This window comes from Diceros bicornis, chromosome 29, assembly GCF_020826845.1.
Source record: "Diceros bicornis minor isolate mBicDic1 chromosome 29, mDicBic1.mat.cur, whole genome shotgun sequence".
Lineage (NCBI taxonomy): Eukaryota > Metazoa > Chordata > Mammalia > Perissodactyla > Rhinocerotidae > Diceros > Diceros bicornis.
Window position 1 is genome coordinate 30,985,350 of NC_080768.1, and position 17,003 is coordinate 31,002,352.

The window sequence follows — 17,003 nt, forward strand, 5'->3', positions numbered from 1 at the left end:
CTAATGGGTGTGAAGTGGTGCCTTCATTATCTTTTAAACATATATTAAACATGTCTCTATAGCCCACTCCACCCTCTGCACCATGTTCTGTGGTTTATGTGCCTGAATCCTGTGATAGACTGTGACATGTTTGAAGGTAGGGACCATATTTCCCCAGTCCCCAGCACAGTGCCTGGCAGAGCATAGGAGCTCAGGAAATGCTTGTTGAGTTGAATTCCGACTGCTCATTGTCTCCTCATTTTGATTTACTCACTGCCATTTCTTTTTCAAAAGTGCCCCTTCATTGTTTTGGCATATGAGGGAGAGGTGAAAATAAAAAGGATTTTTGTCCCCTGAGGAGTCTGGATGGAATAATGAACTGTGCTGGCCATAATTTGGCCTTTCTGTTTCATCACAACTACCAAGAGCCTCACAACTTAGCAGCACGTTCCCTGGTTTTTATTTACTGAAATGCTTGAGAGCATCTCTTGTATGATAGACGATGGGTCGCTGCTAAGGATCTGAAATTGAACAAGACACTGCCTGCACTTGAGAAGTTCCTGGCTTATTGGGGGAAATTCACATAAACAGAGCAACGAAACGGTGTGGAAATGGCATTGTGTACCATACGATGACAAGACCGAGGAAGAGGGAACTGACAGTGGTCTGACAGAGGAGTTAATATTTGATTTGTCTCTTGAAGTATGAGTAGGGAGAGAAGGGAGGGTGCTGATCCCAAAAAGAAGTACCAGCTCATGCAAAATCCTAAAGGGAGGAGAGAACAAGCATCTTGGAGTAATGGGATATTGGGCAAGATTATGAGCCAAAGGGGACTCACTGAAGAATTTTAAATAGGAAACTGAAGGATGGGTTGGAGGGGGCTGAGGTAGGAAGCAAGGAGACCCATTGGGAAGGTCTTGTCATACATAGTCTTGGAGAGAATAGGTGGGGACCTGAGCCATGCCATTGATAGCAGGGATGAGAGGCAGTGAGAGGTACCACAGGTATTTCTAGGGTTGGAATGACAAGATTGTAGGTAGTAGCCAATTGGATACTTATAGAGGACAAGAAAGAGGAAAGTGAGGTAGATGACTCCAAAGTTTCTACATGGAGTGATTCCTCTCTCTTCTTCAATGTTTAAGAGTATTTTATACTGAACACTGTGTGACGAGTCTTTCACCAGACTTTTGGGTGTGGCTCAAAATGCCAAAAGTACAGCTAGCATTTATTTATATCTATTTATTTATTGTTCTTTAGAGGATAATGTTGGCATGATTTTAACCTGTCTTCATTGTCATATCATCATATATCAATATCAATTGTTCTGAGCCTATTTATCATGTGTGAAGTACTTTACACATATTCATCCTGCCCAAATTCCCACATGGTAGTTATTATTATTCCCTTGTAGTGGGTAGATATGTTTGTTATGTCACAGACAGAGATGTTGAAGATGTCATATTATTTTCTCTAAATCAAAGCAATCTGACTTCATGTACTCTTATTCTATTGGAGCGGCAGGAAATTCAATGTGTCATTATTGGGATTATTATACCATGCCCCCTCTTGGGACAATGCAAGGGTCTTCCCTCAACAGAAGCTTTGAAGAAAGCCCTTTGGTTTCCTGCCCATGGTGATCACGCCTTATTTGCTCATTGCTCAAGTCCACATGGGTTTTAAAGGCATCTTTGTCAAGACTGGGGACAAAGGTACTTGGGGTCCTGCCTCCCTTTGAAACTCTCCAGCCATGTCCTCTCCTGTAGTCCATTCTCCTGTGGATCCTGCCAGGTTAGGTTTCTGAAAATAAAAGCCAAGAAGAAAAGTTGTCTTCAGTCATTAAAAATCCCCTGATGTGAGAGAGGCCTGGGTACCTTCTTAGAATGAGAAGCTTAAAATGCAACAATTACAAAAGAAACCAAAAACAGTAATAATTCAATAAAGCATCCCACCACACCCTTTTTAGAGCTGAGGATTAGTTACTCAGGTAATTTGCCAAAGTCACCACGGTAAGCAGAATAACGACTCTCCAAAGATGTCCATGTCCTAATCCCTGGAAGATGTCAATATGTTACTTTACGTGGCACAAGGGAATTTGCAGATGTGTTTAAAAGGAGAAGGATTCTGGATTATTTGAGTGGGCACAATCTAATCACATGTATCTTTAAACTGGAAGAGGGAAGTAGAAGATGGGTCAGGTGTGAGTGAGGACTCGATTCCATACTGCTGACTTTGAAGATGGGGAAGGGAAACCATGAGTTAAGAAATGTGGTGGCCTCTTGACGCTGTGAACAGCCCTTAGCTACAGCCAGTGAGAAAACAGATCTCAGTCTTATAACTACAAGGAACTGAGCTCTGCCAACAACTGGACTGAGCAAGGAAATGGATCCTCCCCTAGAACCTTCTGGAAAGGAACATAGCCTTGCCAACACCTTGATTTTAATCCAGTGAGTCTGTAGGTATGACCTGCAGAACTGTAAGATAATAAATTTGTCTTATTTATACTGCTAAGTTTGTGATAATTCGTTATTGCAGCAATGGAAAGCTAATATAGTCACAAAGCTCAGAAAAGCCAAGATTCCACCTGAGGTCATATTCTAAAACCCATATTCTCTCCATTATTTTATGTTTCATCATTTTAAAATGTTCCCAGGCCCAGCACTATTCTACCCAAAGTTAAATTAGAAAATAAAAGATGTGGATTTTTTTTTCCCTTTGGAAATAATCTTATTGTTGTAAAAACAATATATCTTATTCAAAGAGAGTCAAACAATACATAAAAATACACAAAAGAAAGTAAAAGCTCCCAGAAATTCCATAACCTAAAAACCAGCTCTAACATCATTTTCACAAACATCCTTCCAGAAAATTTGCTTTGCATGTATGTATGATAAATATTTGTATTTTTATATATGCTTCCGTAGTTGCTTTTTTGACTGGACGATTTTTCATAGACATCTTTGTGTCAGTAAATACAGATCAACACCATTATTTTAGGTGACTGAGTAATATTCTATTGTATGGATGTTTCATAATTTACTTAAGCAATTCTTATAAATGGACACTTATGTTTACAATATTTAGCTCTTACAAACAATACTGTGATTAATGCCTTTTTATCTTATCTTACTCATTTAAATATCCCATAAAGGTAATTCCTGGGAGTGGAGATTTTCAAAGAGTATGCATAAATTACATTTTTATATATTTTGAAAAAAGCTGCCCTCCAGAATGGTTTCGTACTTACATTCCCAACAACACTGCATAAGTGAGTCAGCGTTTCATAAACTTATTAACACTGAGTTTTTTTAATCTTCTCGATCTTTGTCTACCCGATAAGCAAATACATAATAAATCATTACTCTTTTGGTTTTGACTTTTTGGTTACTATCACAATTAAATATTTTTTTAATATTTATTGGTCATTTGTATTTCTTCCTTTGTGGGGTGCCTGCTGAAATTGATATGCGTAGTGTAAAAGCGCACACTTGCAACAGGCAGACCTGGTTCTGAATCATTGTTTCATCATGTGCTAGTTGTGCGATCTTGAACAAGTTACTTAAATCACCTGAGCCTCAGTTTTTCTACCTGTCAAATGGGTATAACATTATTACCTCCTAAAGTTTCTGAGAGGAGATAAAGGAGATAATTTAGATAAAGTTCTTAGCTATGACTGGCATGTGGTAAGGTTTTCATAAATATTAGTTATTAATGAGATCTTTTGTTTATTCTTTTGGATTTGCCTGAGCTTATAAGCTCTTTAATTATTAAGGCTATTTATCCTTTGACATGTATGTTGCAAAATGTTTTGTGTGAGTACGTTTTAAACTGATAGAAATGGAGAGGAAGAACACACCTGTACAGTCATATACCTGGTGGCAGGCCACACCATCATCACTTAAGCTGTACCCCAAAAGAAAGCTGTTAGTCTCCCTCAGCCCTGCCTCACAGACCCTTTCATTAGCATGATGTTAGCAGCTCTAAATGTTCCGTCTTTAGAGGAGAAGATCCCTGCCCTTGGCGGCCCTCTCTTGGCTACACGGCCACACGGGGGCTTTCCGGTTGACATTTATAGCTCCAATTGGTGCTCGTCCCCTCCGCGGCCTCTTGGCTATGCTGACTACCCCTCTCCTTCCTCAGAGGTTCTACTGAGCTTTCGGGGGCTGGCCCAGGTTAGGAGAGGGGCCAATGCCCTGCCCCCTTCCCTTGCTGAGACTTTTCCTGAATTGTCAGTTTTTTATCTCTTCACTGACTGACTCAGGGCCCAGCCAGACAGCCGCTGTCAGAAATGATTCGTTGATTCATGTTAACAACTATTAATAGGGCTCATTATTTCCTGGGAAACCGACGGGATGACGCTCCTCCTTGTCTTCTGTTTTCAGGGCACAATTGATTTCTCCTCACCACATAAAGTGGCAGCCGTTTAAATCATATTGATGTCTACAGTTCAAAGTGATGCCTCTAATGTCTTGCGTGTTAACAAATTAAATATGGAAGCTGGAATCCTGAACATGCCATTTACCTGTGTTCAGGCATGGGGTGGAGCTCGTTACATGGAGTGAGGCTCTCAGGTTTTTTATTTTGAGGCACAGGTGTGTGCATACAGCCAATTGTGTGGGGTTTCCGTAGATCTGTGTCTTCATGTCTGACTCCTTCTGGGTGTGCATCTTTTCCTAGATTTCCCTCTTTTTCTTTATCAGTAATTTTTATTATATACCCCCAATGCCTCAATGGAGTTAATCAAGAGGATTTTATAAGGTCTGGTAGTCTCTAGTCTCTTCCAGAAGGATGCTGAACTTATTTTAAGAGCATGTGTATTGGGTGGGTGGAATGGACATTCAGGTGAGTGAGAATAAGAAATTAAGGTGGGCTTGGGAGGAGAACACATAAGATTCAAGATTAGTTACCTCTAAAAAGACGTAAAAAAAAGTCACCCAGTAGATAGCAGTGCAGCCTGAAACAGTGGGACACTGGACTATTTGGTTTGCCTGTGTTTTTTTTATTAAAAACAAAACAAAAACAAACAAAACCATTGTCCTTTCATCTACTATGGCTAGCGTGCTTGCAAGAAGCGACATGCGTGATGTCTCTTCTGACGTGGTGTTTCCTCGGGTTTTCTGTTGGGGTCTGAGCTGTGTGACCTGGTCAGGAAGGCTGCTGTGGATGCCAGTGGTCCAGTACCCAGGTGTGCGCATCTTTCTGTGTGTCTGCCAGAGGACGCTCCTTCCCTCCCTGGGCAGTGTATTCCTATGTGGGTGCATTCCAGAATATTTTTGGCTTGTCTGGGAGTTACTGCTTTGCTAAGTGCAGTGCAAAGCCACGGAGGGAGGAACAACTTTCCTACAGACTGCTGTGTAATGGCTTCACCAAGTGGACTGGACTCAAATGAAACTGCATGCAGAAGTAGCGGCTGTGGTGATTGCTTCCCTCGCACCCCTTAAGTGAGTTGGCAGCCCGAGCTTCTCCGAGTGGCACACCTGATTGATTGATTTAACATTACAGCCTCCAAAAAGTGTGGAGGAGCTGTAATTGTTGCTGGAGGTGGCTGTCAGCTTCATGCTGAGTGAGTGACTGGTGCCTGCAAGACCCCTGGGGGGGCCCCTGCTGGATCAGAGCGAGATGGTTCCCCTCTCCCTTCGCTGGCACTGCTGGTGCTCAGCAGACCCCTGGGGGACCAGATAGTTTAAGAACTCTGGAGGTTAATATTGCAGGCAAAGCGCACACGCACGCATGCACACACTCACACATCTTATCCATTGGGGTCTCACAGTGAGGGGGCAGGGAGAACGAGACCATTGTTAGCTATCTATTTATTTATTTAAGGAGAGTCACAGATTGAGTCTCTCTGCAGGGACTAGCAGGCAGGGAGGGAAGGGTGTTCCACACAAAAGGAATACGGTGCAGGCAAGCATGAAGTGTGGTTACCCCTAGAGGACCTTATTTCCTCCTTCTGCCGTGGGTGGGAATGGAACTGTCAGGGAAGCCACTTTGAGTTGTGTCTGTGGCTCTACTATTTTCTCAGGAGGTGGCTACAGAGTGATGTGAGTCCAAGGCCACTGACCCTTACATTCTCTTAATCTGATGACTGATATTTCATTACTCTGTCCCTTGGTTTAGGGTGTTGGCTACTTTAAAATCTCAATATCCCTGCGGAGGACAGTTTTCAGTTTGTGTTTTTTTTACTCATTTATACCTTACTGCAAGTTGATATCTTAGGTCTTCTCCCATGAACACGTTTTGAGGGGGCAAGCGAGTGGAGGTGGCGGGCACAAGAGGATTCTTCAGGAGAGAACTAGCACTGTTCTTGAGGGGGATTGATGAGATCATTCACAATCTAATTGAATGTGACTCCTGGGGACTCTTGGCCATCCTCTTGTTGTGGTGGCAGAGGCGGTTGGGACGGCCATGGAGTGGGGGAAAGCTCATATAGAGAGTAACCAAATACACCGATGCTTCCTTCAATCTCTGTTTCTTTGGATTTGTTTGTTCCATTGCACTGGGGACGCTGAAGGCTTAGGAAATGCTTCAGAATGATTCTTGCTGAACATGGCCCGAAGGCCAATGGCCTTAATAAATGATGTGCTCCATCTTATACCCAGGCCCAGCTACAGGGAAATGTGGGAGACACGAGGTTTGTGCTCTCAGCATCCCCTCTACGCCCAGTCTCCTCTTGCCACTCTACTCCAAACTCCTGATCTTCCCCCAGACCCACTCCAGTGGCAGCCTTCCCTATCTCAGTTGGTAGCAACATCATCCTTCCAGTAGGTCTGGGCCAAAACCTTAGACGATCCTGTGGTTCTACCCTCGGCATATAGACGGGCTCTAAGACTCTTCACGCCCCGGCTGCTGTCACCCTGATTCAATTACTGTCAGTGCTTGCCCGACAAGTTCAACTACAAGGGCCTCCTAGAAGCTCATGTGCTTATAGCTTTGTCCCCATAGACTCGAGTCTGTTCTTAGCACAACAGAGTGATCTGTCTAAAACCTAATCCACTCATGCCACTCCTCTGGCTCACATCCTGGCAATAGCTCCCTATTTCAAGAGTGAAACCAAAGTCCTTTCAGTGGCCCTCGAGGCCTACATGATGTGGCCCCTTCAACTCTCTCACCTCCTTTCCCCTATTCTCCTCCTTGCTCACTCACCTCCAGCCGTACTGGTCTTATTCCTGGAACAGCCAAATGCTCTCACCCTGGGCCTTTGTTCTAGCTGTCCTCTTCTTCTGGAAAGTTCCTCTCCATTGAGATCTGAGTGGCTACCTCCCTCACCTATTTCAACTCTTTACTTAAATGTCATCTTCTCAATTAGCATTTCCCTGATCATCCTATTTAAAATGGAATCTCCCACTCTTTATTCCCCCTACCACGCTTAACCTTTCCTTATTTCTATAGAATATATTATCTTTTAATATACTATATAAACTTACTTAATTATTATGCTTATTTATTTACTTATTTTTTTGTCAGTCCTTTTCGCCAGAACTTACATTCCAAGAGAACTTGTTTTGGTCAGCGATGTGTTCCAAATATCTAGAACGATGGTTGGCCCAGCGTGGGTGCTCAGTATATTTGCTGTTCACTTTTTGATTGATTTTCTCTCCTAGTTTGGTGCCCTGCCTTAAAAACTCTCCCCCGAGTGCTCATTCTGACCTTCTAAGTAAAATCTACCTTCCCAGGCAGTGCCTCAAGCTTCTAGATGTTTCCAGATTTTCTACCAATCCCCTTTATCAAAGCTTAGATATTCTGTGTTCCTTTCTCTTAAGACTTTGCTTTAAGTCGAGAATGTAACTCATTAATCTATGCTAAGATGCTATTATTCATTATTTTTCCCTTTGAGGTGTTTACAATACAATATAATTTGGTCCTAAACACCAAATGAGCTACTCTAAGAAGTCAGTACTGTTGGACTCTCAGGTTTCTAGTAGGCCAGTGGGGTAGATGTTTTTCAATGGTAGTGGAAGAAATTTATATCTCAAATCAGGTAATAATATAGGGGGTCCTGTCTGGGCTAGCACTGTCTGCCTCAGAACAGCAGTCTAGAATCCTAGTCTCCAGGCTCTGCCCCAAATTCTGTATATTATTTTCCTATTACTATTAGCTAAACAAACATTGGCTGTATCTATAAATATTACTTCATTTTAACCATTGCAGCATTTCTGTCTGGAAGATATTATCAATCGCATTTTATAGTTTGTGTCACTGAGGCCCAGAGAAGCCAAGTAACTTGCCCAAATTTGCACAGCCACATGCAACCAAGACCATGATGGAGTTCGAGTCCATATCTTTTGAGTCCAAGTTTAAAGCTTTTTAAAAAAATTATTAAACTTTATTTTTTTAAAGCAGTTTTCGGTTTACAACAAAATTAAGCAGAAAGTACAGAGAGTTCCCATATTTTTCCTGTTAACCTACACACACAACCTCCCCTGACCACAGTGGTACATTTGTTACAACTGATGAACCTGCAATGGTACATTGTTATCACCCAAAGTCCATAGTTTACGTTAGCGTTCACTCTTGGTGTTATACATTCCATGGGTTTGGACAAGTGTATTGACAAGTATCCATCATTATAGTATCATACAGAATAGTTTCACTGCCGTAAAAATCCTCTGTGCTCTGCCAATTTATCCCTTCCTCTCTACTCCCCCCTGAAAATCACTGATCTCTTAACTGTCTCCATAGTTTTGCCTTTTCCAGAAAGTCATAGAGTGGGAATCATACAGTATTTAGCTTTTTCAGATTGGCTTCTTTCTCTTAGTAATATACATTTAATGCTCTTTTTAATGTAGCAGATTCCTCTTGGGTCCAAAAAATTACCCTCTGTTGCCCAGGGTATAAACGCATTTAAACATGCCTGATTTTGTCATTGTACTGCATTTGTATAATAGGTATTTGTAAGATGCCTAATTATAGCTGATCTTGCACATGCAATATGATTTCATTTATTCTGACTTCCCTCCCCCTAGCCCTCGACCTCTTGTGAAGATGGACCCCCTCCTAAGCCCATAGCAACAGGACTCTGAGCTAGTGGCTTCCTTATAACTAATGAAGTGTAAATGATAAGACGAACAAGATGGGGAAGGAGAAGCCAGAAAGAAGGAGGAGAATGCAGACATGGAGACATGGTGACCTCTGATTATCCAGAGCTGTTTATTGAACACATTTTTGTGCTAAGACCGCCTGCTGTCTCCAGTCTGCACACTGCCTTCACTCCTCCTAATTAAAGCCAGCGGGCTAGCTACGATGGAAGAAAACAATTTCAAGGCAAGTGGGTGGGGTAGGGAGCAAGCGATTGCTTTCTTTTCTCTTTTTTCCAGAGACTCTGAGCTTGTTCTAGGTGAAGCTGGCCGGAAGGACATGCCTGGGAAATTAAAATCCAGGGCAGTCAAAAGCATCGTTTGAATTTACTGTGTTCCATTTCACCAGGGCCTCTGGACTCTGGCTCAGTGTGCTATAAGAAAGGGAGCGATACATGAGGGAAAGTCAGCATTTGTCAGGCTGGTGTTCTCAATCTGCACGACTCTCTCCTTGCCTTAATTATTGCAGGAGTCTCAAGTGGAGGAAATAGCTATTCAAAAATGATGGCATTCGCCATTATGCTCCTTTCTTCAGTCTATTGCACAGGTAGTTCTCAAATTTTTGTGAACAGCAGAATAACTTGGAGGGCTTATTAAAACAGACGGCTGGGCCCCACTCCAGAATTTCTGATTCAGTAGAACCAGGGTGGGGCCCAAGAATATGCATTTCTGCCAAGTTCCCAGATGATGCTGATGCTGGTGGTCTGGGGACCACACTTTGAGAACCACTGCTCTCAACCAGCTGTTCCCAAACTTTCTCATGTATAGACTCAGTCATGCATTCTTGTATTTTCCTGATTTGTGTCATCCCACAATATATGGAGCTGAAGTGTATCAGTAAGAGAGGTAATGTTTTCAGCTCAGGCCGTACTCAGCTAACATAATCCCACTGTCAGCAGGCAGTGATGCTTCCTAAGGCCCTGGGGGAGGGGGTGAAGCTCCTTTAATCAGTGTTGGGCATGGAGGAGGTTGGGGATGAAATTCCTGTCTTTTCAGGAAGGCCACATAGTATCCTGGAGAGAGCATGCATGGCTTTAGAGTTAATCAAGTCTGGATCCATTCAATTCATAGCTCTTCCTTTGTAGATGATTAACTTTGAACATGTTATTTAACTTATTTGAGCCTCAATTTCTTATCCGTAAAATTTACTTATTCAACAAATATTTATTAAGCACAGACCACCTTTCTAGCTTCTGGGGATACAGTGGGGGAGAGGATGCAGTCTCCCCCACTGTAAATAGTAAGTAAACCAGTAAATAGTCACTGTCACTTCAGCTAACGATATAAACAACAAAGAAAATAAAATGGGAGAAATATAGCTTTTCAATAGAATTGCTTTGTGTGTGAAATAAGATAATCGATGTAAAGGGCCTGGCACACAGAGAGTGCTGTTCGCGTTGATGGCTTTTCTCCTTTGCTCTGAAGAACTGGAGCAAACTGTAGTGGCCAGTTCTCAGGCCAGAGCTTCACAGTAGCTATCAGACGCTTGGGGCTGATTCCCATGTGGGAGGAGCTTCCACGTTAGTTGGCAGAGCACCACCTCATTGTGCTTACTCAACACTCACTTAGGGAAAGCAAGCTCCAAGTGCCTTCAGTATACATGAATTTGGTCCTTTTCCATCCTGCTCCTAGTTCTACAAGGCAACTCCTCCTACCCCAAACATGAACCTAGATGGAGTGCCTGGAGCCCCACATTCTGTGTTGCTTGGAGGGTGGAAGTGTTGAAAGATGCTAGAAGGAGGAAATCTGTGTCTTAGAACAAATAGGGCAAATCAGAATTGGCAGGGGGTGTAGAGGCATGTTTAATATAAGACTGTAATTTCTACTTGGAAGACAAAATGTATGCCTACTATTTGGGCTCCACTAAAACTTCTTGGCTAGCGGAAATACTCACCTGGGAGGCCCGGTGTTTCTTCTTCTTAGGGTCTGTGAGATTGGATGTTTATCAGAAGCGGTTGTGAGTGACAGCGTTCAGGACATGCTACTCCAAAATATGGCACCTTGGTATATTGAATGTTTCAAGCTGAAGGAATTTGAGAAATGGCAGGTGTAGGGAGGATTTTCTGACCTTCCCTGAAGCAGGTTATAAGACCCTCAGGTAAGAAGTGCCTCCCTATACGCAGAGAAAAGGAGCATCCTTATCTCGGAAGATGGAAGGACCTGAACAGGCCTTGCTAAGTTTCCTCCAGTTTACTACTCAGCTCACAACTCTTTTGTCCTATCACATTTTCCATGACTTTCTGCTCTTTGTCAAATCTAGCATAAAAATGTTTGAGTTTAAACATTTCTGTGGGTCTTCATTTCCTTACGAAATCTCCTGTATCATTGCATAAAGCTTATATTAATATAAATAAATTTGTATGCTTTTCTCTTGCTAATCTGTCTTTTGTTCTAGGGGCCCCAGCTGAGAACTTAGAAGGTGTAGGGGAGAGAATTTGCCACTCCAAAATGTGCCTCTTTGGTTTGAGGATTATTTTGGGCTGATTATTTTTAAGAACAAAAGACTGAGGGAGAAATTTTGACCTTCTTCCTAACTGCCTAATAAAAATTTAAGATAGAAGGCCTGTTCTAGAAAGGAGTGATCACCATAGATAAATCTAGTATAATATGAACTAGGTGTTGTAGACAGGGAGGAATCTAGCAGGGCCTGTTTGATCAAAGTCCTCTCTGTGTCCCACTGTCTCTAGAAGGCCCAACAAACTTTTGTTTACCAAACATTAACTCTTGTCTTCTAAATTGCCTCCTTTTCCTTTGAAGGCCCAGACTTCTGCCCCCTTCTCCTTAGTCCAGAAAGACATATAGACCTCATTTTGCCTGACTGTCTTTGGAATTCTTCATGTTTATGTCAATTCCCCGTGTGCATGTATTAAACTTTGTCTGATTTTCTCTTGTTAACCTGCCTTATGTCATCTTAATTATTCAACTAGCCATGAGAACCATAAGGGGAAAGGGGGAAAGTCTCCCCTCCTCCACAAAGGGTAGAGGAAAAAGATATTTTTTCTCCTATATGTAGGATTGTGCAAGTTGAGAAAGATTACTGGATGCCTCTTAGACACTACTTAGCACCAGTTCTGAAGATCCAAATCCTCTTTGTCATTGAGATTGGCCACTGAGGCAGAGGTGATTTCTGGTACCCTGGAAGCCTTTTCTGTCCCTGTGCCCCACCCACTCCCCTCCCCTTCTCCCACATGCTGTAGGCACACATCCCTTAACCTCCTGTCTGACATTCTTTTGAAAGAGACTTAACGAATATTTCACCATATTTTGTGTGATTTTAACAGGTTTGTCTTTTCTTCCTGAGCTGTCTGCATCTCATCTCATCTCTAAGGGGTAAATGATGTGTAATTAGCCTCTTTCCTTAGAGCAGGTTTTGATGGAGAGAAAGAGACAAAAGCATAAGGGTCAGTCAAGGCCCTGGAGCGAGATGCATGGGGGAGGATGAAAAGGGAAAATCATTCCATCCTTTGCATCCTTGGTGTAGGGAAAGGCATGGGTTTTCCTTCAGTCAGGCCCAAGGTTGAATTCTAGCAACTCCAAGTAGACTTTGGGAAATTACTTAACCTCTCTTTGTCATCCATGGAATGAAAATAATAATCATAATAATACCTATTTTCAAAGCCTGGAGTAGAGGAATGAGCAGTTCCTGCTCTGAAGCCTCTGCTCCATGAGCTGTTATTACTCAGCACCTCGGTTAGCGCCTCCTTCTCACCTGTTCCCTGTCCCTTGACCAGTTCTCTCCCTGCTCCAGTAAGAAGCGTCTTCTGCTGTCTGGGCTTCACATTTTAGGGAAGAAAGACATAAGATATGCTAATTTACATTGAGGTTTTGGGCCTAATAAGTGAAATGCTACCTTTGTCATAGGTGCTGCGTTTTAAAAGAGCATTCTGTGGAGAAGAGAAACTTAATACCTAAGCTGGAATCTCAGGCTTCCATGGCAAAACTAATACGAGGTGATGGTGGGCAGGAGAGCTTTCTAGTGTGGGTCAAAACCCACCTCAAAATCACTTATCCCATTCTCATCCCTGGAACCTAGAAAGTGGATATTTGCAACATCTTTGCAATTGCCATGCTCATCGGGAGAGGGGCTTCCCTATCAGAGAAGGCAGCTAAGCAAGACGCTTTCTGGGCCTTAACAGGGTTCTATTAGTTTCTGCCCACAATCTGGAGGTGGTGGTGGTAGTGTGTGTGTGTGTATGTTTGTGTACAATTATATATATTATATATTATTTATATATGTATATATAGTAGCTTATGTATAATAGCTACATGTAATATCAGTATATATATAATAGTGATACACACACACACATATATATAATTTATTATTGTTGATACTTGTTTCCAAGATAAGCTGTGAGAAATGCTAACTAGTGGTAGAAATGAGGGGCTATGGGCCACAGGTAAGGTGGCTGGCCCTGGAAGGAAGGAAAGCCTTCCCAAAGAAAACACCTGGGCTGCCCTTGAAGGAAGAACAGGAGTCCAGCGGGCAGAAAGGGTATTTCAGGCAGAGGGAGGAGCCTGGGCAAAGGCACTTATCAAGACAGCATGCACCCTGTGTGACGGAGGGCAGCACTGGAGCACGTATTGAGCTGCTGGCCTCTGGCCCTGGACTCCCATCCCCACCCCATACATTTCAGGGCCTTCCAAACCACTGAGCTGATAGCAATTCATTCGTCTTGAAGGACAAACTCAATGTCCTTCCTTTACTCCTATGCTGCGTTCCCAAACAGCCAGGGGATGGTGAAGCTGTCTGTCCACACATGCCTTTTTGAGAGGCAAATGTAACCTTTTTGGTCTCTGGGCGGCTAACCTCTGTGATTGTTTTGCCCATTTGCTATAAATGACTATCTCTACCACTTGGTTAATTATGTGATTACAGCACCCAGTGACAAGGAGAAAATTAAAAATCCTTGCTGCATTTTCCATAACACTTTATTGCTCTATGCAAAAGAGGGCAAATGCAATTTAGCTGAGCTGCGGTGCACAAGAGCTATCTCCTTTCCCTCATTTCAGCCCCTGCCCTGTCTTCCCTGGAGAGAAGCTGCGTTAGCAGTTGACTAGAGCAGGGAAGAGAGCAGGTGTGGAAGAAAACATAAATTACCATTATCCCTGACAATTCTGGACAGTGCCACCCACAGAGAAGGCGCTCACCCAGACATCCCTCTCTCCCCCCATTTCAATAGAGGCCAGTAAGTTGCGGGCTTTGGGTAAGTGCATTAGTGTAGAACACGGGTTAGGCCTGGGCTCCACATTTCGTCTTTATTTCTTTATGTTCACCTGTTGTGGTTGTGCCTCTTTTGAAAAATCCAAGAGACACAGAAGGGGACGCGCTGCTAATGTGGAAAGACTCCAGTTCTTGAAGCCAAGAGTTTGCCTCCTAAGTCTGCCACCTACCTGGTGTCTGATGTTGGGCCAGTGCTGACTCGCTCTAAGCTTTCGTTTCCTCAGTTATAAAGTGGAGAGTTTTAAGACACTTTTTTCCCCCTCACATTTTAACATCTCTGAAATCAGGATGCCCTTATAAGGGATGGTGTTTGAGCATGTGTCAAAGTTTAATTGACCTCATTTTTTCTTTTTTAGTGTTCCATAAAATAATATTGTGTCTTAAAATTGACATTTTAGGCTTGATGAAATAAAGCAATGTGCAGGCTTGTTGCAGGGATCTAAAGAGGAAATATATGTAGTCCATGTGGCTCTCTCTAATATTGTCAGGCTCCGAGGACATGAATTCTAATTCTTGCACCCTTGTGTCACTTAGACAAGTTATTCACACTTGACTCTCTCATCTGGAAAATGGAATAATCTCCCAAATTTCCTTAAGAATTATCATAAGGCAATCTAGGACCAAGGAACTAAATGAGGATTAGATGTCATTATCTGCATTGTCTCTACCTTCTTCAACAAATGTTTGTGGATGCAAAGATTCAGGGAGGATACAAAGATGAAGAAAAGCTGGTCACAGATGAGGTTTATGGTTTAACCTCATCTGTGGTTATGGTTTATGGTTAGGTTTATGATTTATGGGTGGGGGTGGTATACATAAGCACAATAATAGCAATATAATATAATTAATATTAATTATACTTAATATGTTAATTATAATATTAATAGATTAATTATATACATTAATTATAGTTAATATTAATGCATAATATTAATACAGTAACATTAACATTAATAATATTAATGCAAGATGGAATAGGATACATATGGTAATTGAGGTATAAAAAACCATTGTGAATAGAAGAAGAGAATTTCAGCAGACAAGTTCATGAAATATAATATGGGTTTCAAGTCTTGAACTATGTCTAGGGTTTCAATAATGCAGAAATGAAGGAAATGGACAATGAAAGACATTAGAAAATAGTAGGTTGTTCTCAAGAGGTGACACATTGTCTAGTTTGACTCTAGAGTGTTTGGGGGCATGAGGGGCAATAAGGGGATATGATGGAAACTGTATAAATGGCCCCATTGTCTGCCTACTTGCTCAAGCTAAGCACTTTGAAATCATCTCTGATGTCTTTCATTCTTTTTCCTTTGCCTCCCACATGTGACCCAAGAATACATTTTGTTAATCTATATTCCCACATATCACTACTCAAATCATCCTTTTCCATCTCGCACTCTGGTCCGAGCCACCATCACCCCTCACTTGAACTCTGCAAGAGCTTCCACCTGGGCCCCCTGCCTCATCTCTTGCCTCAGTTCAATCTCTTGTCCTCAGAGCAGCAAACTGACCCATTTAAGCTGAATATCACATTAGTTTGCTTCCTAGCGTAAAATCCACAAATGGCTTCTCATCAGACATGGAGTAAAAATCCAAATTTCTCACATCGCCCACCATGCCTATGTGGTCCAGGCCTTGCCCCTACCCTCATCTCTTACTGCTATCCCCCATACACCTGATACTCTACCCTCCCTGGCCTTCTTCTTGGTTCCCCAGAGGCTTTGTCTTGGCTGGTTCTTTTGTTTGATACACTCACCCCTAGAAGGTCACATGGCTTGCCCCTTATTTTCAGGTCTCAGCTTAAATGTCACTTGCCTAGATGCCCTTCCTAATCACCCATTCTAATGTAGCTCCCTTGTCAATCTCTATCATTCTGTTTCCTTTTTCTCCATAGCACTTATCACCATTTGAAATTTTTGTTTGCTTGCTTAATTTGTCTCCCTTCTACCATTCTACTACAAAATAGGAATCTTGACTGTCTTGTTTTTCCCAGTGTCTACCATGCCTAGAACAGCGCCTGACTCTTAATGGATCTTATTAAATAAATAAGGAAGGCTGGAACAGTAGGTTGAGGCCAGGTTTTGGAGTGCTGGTGCCATGCTAAGGAATCTGGACCTCACTTGATAATCAAGAGGAGAGGTATTGCAAGTCTTTAAGCAAGGGATTATCACAATTAGAACTAAACTTGAGTATTAACTAGTGGCAGGAGGAAAGATAAATTACAAAGGAGTCTAGTGGTAAGAAGGCAGTTAGGAAACCAAACCTCAAGTATTAGACTAAGTACTTGACTCTTTCCAAAATATTTGATGATTTCTGGCTTCTTTCTTTAGCCTTGCGCATAAGAAATAGTATTTGGATGCTCATAGAATACCTTGGACATAAACAATTAGAGCATTTATCACTCTCAAATGTCCCTATTTGTTTCTCATTTGTTCCCTCCTCCCTTTCCTGCATTGCTCAGCTGTGAGCTCATCAAGGACAGGGACCAGGTCTTGTTCATCCCTTGATCTCAGAGCCTGGCCCAGTGTAAGGCACATGGCAAGTGTTTCATGTGTGTTTGTAGAGTGAAGAAAGGTGAGAAGTAAACACTTGCAAGTGTTTTCAGAAGGCTATTATCCTGAATCATTTCAGGTTGGCCCATAGACAAAAGCCTTTCTGTTGCAGAAACCTAGGAATGAAGCCTTTAATGACCTGGGAGGTGGAGGCAGAGATGAAAGAATGATGAG